The sequence below is a fragment of the Condylura cristata genome, unplaced genomic scaffold, assembly GCF_000260355.1.
Source record: "Condylura cristata isolate star-nosed mole 26May11 unplaced genomic scaffold, ConCri1.0 scaffold00003, whole genome shotgun sequence".
Classification (NCBI taxonomy): Eukaryota; Metazoa; Chordata; class Mammalia; order Eulipotyphla; family Talpidae; genus Condylura; species Condylura cristata.
This window is the reverse complement of record NW_004567104.1, coordinates 2,493,495-2,500,404: the sequence shown is the minus strand read 5'-3', so window position 1 is coordinate 2,500,404 and position 6,910 is coordinate 2,493,495. Positions and strand designations below refer to the sequence as shown.

Sequence of the window (6,910 nt, the reverse complement as noted above, 5' to 3'; positions counted from 1 at the left end):
GTTCCTGAGCTGGTTGAGCTGGTCTGTCAGTAGCTTTGCCCAGCGCCCAGGTGCTCTGAATTGGATCTGCAGTCTTTCCTCAGCCTGGGCTCCACTCTCTGAGCTTAGCCATTTCCCTTCACTGCCAGGGCTTTAATGATGGACAAAGCAGCTCCTGCAGCCCTCCAAACTTCCAGGCACCTGAGTTCTCCTGGGGGGGGGGGTTGAATTCTCTTATCGGAACTCCCCAATCGCTGATTCTTCCTCAGTTATCTTTCTTCTAGTGAGTCCAGGGTGTTCTCATTTGGGTTGAAAGTCCTAGTATGTAAGTCTATATTCTGTTTTCAGTCCTAAATTCCTGCATAAGCCTGGGTGCAGTGACCTCAGCATCTTTATTCTGCCACCATCTTCAATCTCTCAAAGACACTTCTTAAAGAGGAAATGCAAATGACTAACAGGCATATGAAAAAAATGTTGAACATCACTAGTAGTAAGGTAAATGTAAATAAAAACCATAATGAGATACCACCTCACACCAGTTAAGAATAGCACATATTAAAACACTAACAACAGCAAATGTTGGTGAGGATGTGGGGGAAAGGAAAGGAAACTCTCCTACGCTGCTGGTGGAAATGCATACTGATCTAACCACTATGAAAAGCTGTGATAAGGTTCCTCAAACTTCTATAAATTGAGCTTCCACACAATGCAGATATTCCACACCTAGGTATCTACCCAAAGGACAGAAAACATTAATTTAAAGAACACCTGCATGGTATGTTTATTGTGGCACTATTTACTATAGGTTATCTATGAAAACAATCCTGATGCCCAGAAATAGATGACTGGATCAAGAAGATGTGATACAAACACACAGTGAAATATTACTCAGCAAGTACAAAAGATAAGTGCATACTGTTTACAGCAACATGAATGAAGTTGAAAGGATCATGCTCAGTGAAATAAGCCAGAAAGAAAAAGATAAATACTAGATGGTTTCACTCAATTAAAGGCTCTGGAAAAAAAAGAAATATTTATTATAAAGTAAATATCAAAATTAACAAAAACTATAAGCCAGAGACAATGCAGTGGTGGTAGCAGGAGGATAGGATCAAAACTGGCATGGGAAGAGCACAAAAGGCTATGGTAATGATATATGGGTGAATTGGTGAGGGGAATATAACAGAGATGGAAAAGAAATATATTTTATAAAAATGAAAATGATGTAAAAATATAAAATAAGAAAATTATAAAAAAAAGAACAGACAGCTTTCAGTATCCTTTCTTACTATTATGTAATCTTGATAACAATGCAGAAGTAATTAATCTTTATATTATTGACTATATAACAATGTTCACAAAACTTAAACTACATTTTCATTATTACACAATGTCAAGTTCCAGTTTGCCATTAAAAATCCATACATTCTTTTAATGTGATAAAAAAAAAAGGCAAATATTTCCTGTAGAAATAGGATCTCAGGTCTGATGAACTATTAGTAATCTCTTCAAGTCTTTCCTCTAATTGATAACAACCCTCAATTTTTTTAAAATATTTTTTATTTATGCATACAAGAATCAAGGTACAGGCCAGAGGTGTGGGGTTGAGAGGATTCACCACAGACAGAATGGGGAGCAGACTACTGAAACACACTGCTGAGAAGAGCAGTGGGCAAGACAATAGAGTTCTGCTGTGCTATGTGGGTCACCTCTCTGGCAAGGTGATAGAATTTGTGGTTCAGTGACTCTAGATAGCTTCATAGTGCTGCACTTTAACCCCTTGTACCACCAGGGAGTCTCTGATAACAAAAGGGACTTAAAAGTCTCTGCTTGTATGGTTTTCCTATTTGGAATTTTCACTATTGCAACCAGGCAATCTTCCCCCTTTATAGAAATCTCACTGCTTTAAGTTTTTCTTGAGATCCACCTTGGAAAATAATTTCAAACCTTCCTATCTGTGACAACCTGTAGCAACATATTAAATCTTTTAAATATGACATGCTCATCCCCCAACACTTTTTTAACTTTCCTATTGGAAACCCTCCAGACTTTTTCTATCTAGATTCTTATAGATAGGTTCAACTTGCTGCATTTTACATGGATAATAATTGTTTTTAACAAATAGAAGAGGGTTGATAATCAACACCAAGAGCTATAGCCCCCTTTCTCACCTGTGCCATAGTATTTCTGTAAATATGTAAGAATATTGTGCTATGATCTGATATGTCCTCTCAAAATCCATATATCAAATTCTAACCCTAAAGTGACGGTATTGTGAGGGTCTGTGATAGTTGCTTAGGGAGGGTATGATGATGGATGTTTCATGAATGAGATTAATGTTCTTATAAAGTTGATTCCATTGTAGCTTACCTATATTTCAGGACAGATGTATCAAAAATGTTAATATCATTAAACTATTTTAATGGGAGTAAAGAGACTCCAGCCATAATGCTAAGGCACAGTGAAAGGCACTATCTGTGGACCAGGAAGAGGAACTTCACCAGAATGCAATCAGGCTAGCATCTTGCTCTTGAACTTCCTATTCTCCAAAACTGTGAGAAATCATTTTCTATTGTTTATAAGCTACCTAACTTTGTGGTATTTTCTTATAACAATTTAGCTGGACTAAGACAATTGTGTCACTTGTTTTTATTGTTGTTGTGTGCCACCTATAACACTACACTGTTGACTGATAGTAACCTTGAAGTCACATAAAATCCCTTATTTCTTTTTCTCTTGGATAATTAACATTTGAACTGAAGGACAATATTTTATATTTTCCCCACATTTTTACTCTCAATCATTTTTGGACTCTTTAATTCCTTTAGTCTTTTATAACTCCACTCCACAACTTGGGTTCATCTGCAGTTTTGATCATCCACACTTTCAATGAATTAATTCAGATGGCCATCTATTATAGATAATGATATGGAAAAAATAGAAACATGGGTTTCACCACTAAATAGCTACTCTTCATCTTTATGAAGCTTCATCAATTGCAAACACTTTCACATTGTTTCATTTTATTCTTACAGCTATGCTGTGAATAAAACAATATCATCGTTATTCTACATGTGATGACAAATATTCTGAAAGATTCTCTGGCTTGCCTGATATGACACAGATATTAAATCACAAAATGGGAAATTACCTTTGGAATTTTGCTTCTGTATCCAGTGCTCTTTCAAAGATATATTAACATATTTTTCTTCCCTCATCATAAATATCAACAGAGATTACTTAAAATCAAGAAACATTCTCTACAAACAAATGTCACCTAAAAACACATTATATAAAGAGGACTTAAGGGCAGGTCAATATGATAGAAGTGTTATGGATGGTACTTAGCCTCTGTTCCTTTGTCCCACTGAGGCCTCCTCCCAATTCTGTGTTAGATAGTAATGTGATACTAATTATAGCCCTCAGTGTTCTTTGGGAATACATTTGTCAATGATATGCCTCAAACTGTAATCTTCCTTAGCAATAATTTTTAAATCAAGCTATCTTTTCATGCCTTGTTTTTATAGTCACCTCTAGAATTTTGTGGGAGATTACCCATTTGAGAGGTTTAATAATCTTTTATTTAGGTCAGAATTGTTTTATACTTTGAAGCCCAGTTTTCTTTATGTAATTCAAATCTTCATTTCACAGATGAAGTAACAGCAACCTACACAGGAACAAAGACAAGAATCCAGACCTGGACTCTCCTAGGTAGGTAAATTTTTCTGAATATATCATGCTATCTTGCTTTTAGATCTGACTCTTTTAATGATGACATCTCTAACATGATGAAGTTTCTGGTTCTTTCTTGAGCAACTAATAGATGCTCATTATTTACTTAATATTATAATGATATTTAAGACAATGATAAATAAATTGTGACAGCTGTAGTAATGATACTTTCAAACAATTGTTCTTAGCTAGTAGTCACTACAGGCTTTTTATTTTATTTTTTTAAAGATTTTATTTATGCATACAAGAACTGGGATATAGGCCAGAGATGTGGGGGTAAGAGGATTCACCAGAGAGAAAGTGGGGGGCAGAACAGGCAGATGAACTTAAATATACTGCTGAGGGGAGCAGCAGACAAGACAGAAGAGGTCTGCTATATCATGTGGGTCACCTCCCTAGCCAGGGACTGAGCTTTTGCTACAGTGGCTTCAGAGAGCTTCATAGTGCTGTACCTTAACCTCTTGTGCCACCAGGGAGCCCTGACATTAAAGGCTCTTTTGAAATGTATGCAGGAAAATATTTACATTTGCAAACATTTCAAGGGGTTCAGAGATACATACTACATACAAAGTTCTTAGCCACTAAGTTAAGAACCTCTGGCTATTCCCAGTGTTAATACCAGGCTTGTGTTGTGCCTGTCACTATCTTATTTATGGCCCTTATGGTTAAAAGCTGCTTCTATATGGCATCCTTCACCTATCATTTAAATAGAGCAGCATCTTATCCTGGAAGACCTTTGATACAAGAGAAGAGTAAATGTTTTAAATAAGTATTTAACTAACTCACCAGCTGGTATAAATTAAGAGAGAAATGTAATAAAATAAAAAATATAAATGTCTTTCAAAAATGTTAACAATGAAAGTGAGGATGATCAATGTTCATAAAATAACATTTCCCTGTGCTTTTTTTTTAATTTTTAAGAAAGAAAAGCAAAAAAAGTGGTTTTTTTTAAATATTTAAGAAAGAACATGAAAGAAAACTAGAATGCTACTAGCTGCTGTCCACTTATAGTGAATCTATGGTAAGCATAGACAAAAGAAATAGATATTTCTTCTGAATGGTTATTTCTTAATCCTTCCCTTTTACTGTAGTGTCTTAAGAAACAGTTGGCAAAAATAATAATTAAAAATTTAATTATTAATTTAATAATTTTAAAGTAGTCTAGGAAACATCAATATTACTTTAAGGTTATTAATAACAAGTGTTGATTTTACTAATTCAAAATATATTTGTTATGGAACACTAATACAGAGGGCAATATGGAGTCATAGACAGATGACTTTTGAGTAAGAGAGTAATAGGGTTGAATTCCTGTATTGTTTCTGACAATAAATGAGGTAAATAAACTTAAATGAACCTCAGTTGCTTCATCTTTAAAGTGAGGTTATATAATTTTATCTCCTTTATTGCAGCCAAACTAGAACTAAATAAACTGTTTAAATAATAATCTCTGTAAAATAAGCTTCTAATTTAATGAAGTTCACATGTTCTGCTTTAAGAATTATCTTGTCTTATTCTCCACTGATATTCATAGCTTTATCACTGATTTAATGGGACACTAAAATAACAATTAACACTCACTTAACCCTTCCTATATATTATTCTTCATTGAGAGCTCATCAAAATAAAGTTTTACTGTCAGAAAAATTAATCAAAATGGTTGAATTAATTCAGCCAAGGTCAAATATAGATGGGTTGCAGAGCCAAAACTCTTAGCTACTTACTTATACCCTACCTCTTAGCAGGATTCTCACTCAGTTGATGGTCTCTATAAAATTTTGCTCTGGTGGTCAAGAACAAACTTGCAGGACCCCAGATGAGTCGTTGAGCATATCTCCAAGGCAAGACTCTGCTCCTGAGTGAGGAGTTCCTTGCTCCTTATTTAGTAATAATGAACAAGCATGCATGATTATGTGACAATGGCATGAGAAGCAGGGCCCAGGAGAAAATAAGGGTACTCATCTTTGTGTGGAACAGAACTTCAAATGGTTCAAAGGACAATCAAAAAGTGATCAATTTTATGGGGAACAGGGGAGGATATTTTGGCTACAAACAGGGGAGAGAACTTCCTGAGAGTGTATGGTTATAACTGCTGAGCTATTACCAGACCATCTCTGACCCTGACCACAACCCTGGCCAGCTTGTGATGGGGGCCATTGTCTTAAGGCAGTCATGTGGGAGTGCTTTATCCATTGTATACACATAGAGGCCATGGCACAGAGGCACAAAAAGGGCAGAAAAGAGGTGGAAAAAGAGGCCACACTTTGGCCTTTGTTTTTAAAAAAGAAATTACTTAAGTTAAACATCTAGTAAGTAAATGCTGCAGTGGTACTTAGTAAATAGTGTTTGTGTTTTCTGAAGAAAAGATTTATTTCCTAGGTCTGCTTTAATAAAGTACCTCAATGGTAGTGCCTTAAAACTAGAGGAATTTGCTCTCTGATAGTTCTAGAGGGCTGAAATCAGGGTAGCTGTAGGAATGTACTTCATTCAAAGCCTTTAAAGGAAAATTCTCCAGCCATTGCCTGTTGACTTCCAGTGTTTCTTGGCTTTTGGCTCCATCTCTGCTTCTGTATTCACATGTGTCTCTTTTATATTCTCTGTGTCTCTTTTCTCAGGACACCTATCACCGAATTTAATAGTAACCTTAGCAATCAGGTGGATCTATTCTAAATATTAGTAACTTAATTATAGCTATAAGCACCCTATCCAATATTGGGTTAGAGTCACAGTCTCCAAGATGTGTCTCTTTGTGGGGAACCACCAATTAACCTACTATGTAAAAATATTTTTGCCTCTTGAGAGAGTTCTTACACTTTTGGCAAAAAAAATTCACAAGCATTTAAAGAGAGAAAAGAATCATCTCACCCAACTTAATCATATAGTTGAATTGACTATTCAATCTGTTAGTTAAAAATATTCTTCTCACTATGTGCAGTTGTGTTAGCCTTCTTCACATTTATTTGAGAGTCAACAAAGTTCTTAAGAAGCTACCTTTTGCTACCCATTTAAAAGAACAACTTGGAGTTTAGTTTTTAAACTCTCCTGACTAGAAACCATGTATAAAAAACATCCATGCACTTGGAGCAGGTCAAAAATAATGAAGCTGAGGGCCCTCCCTGGTGGCGCAGCGGGTTAAAGCACAGCACAAAGAAGCTTAAACCACTTCCACATGAGTTCGATTCCCGCCTGCCCCGGAGGT

At 35.7% G+C, this 6,910-nt stretch overlaps 1 protein-coding gene across 5 annotated transcripts in view; it reads left to right on the top strand.

Moving 5' to 3' along the window:
* The window catches only part of SPTSSB (serine palmitoyltransferase, small subunit B), a 41,113-nt gene that overhangs the window by 26,244 nt on the left and 7,959 nt on the right, over positions 1-6,910 (top strand). For all 5 annotated transcript variants that reach the window (XM_012731601.1, XM_012731598.1, XM_012731594.1 and 2 more), the window contains one exon: positions 3,631-3,690. The gene's annotated coding sequence lies outside the window, so the exon portion shown is untranslated. The remainder of the gene's footprint in view (positions 1-3,630; positions 3,691-6,910) is intronic.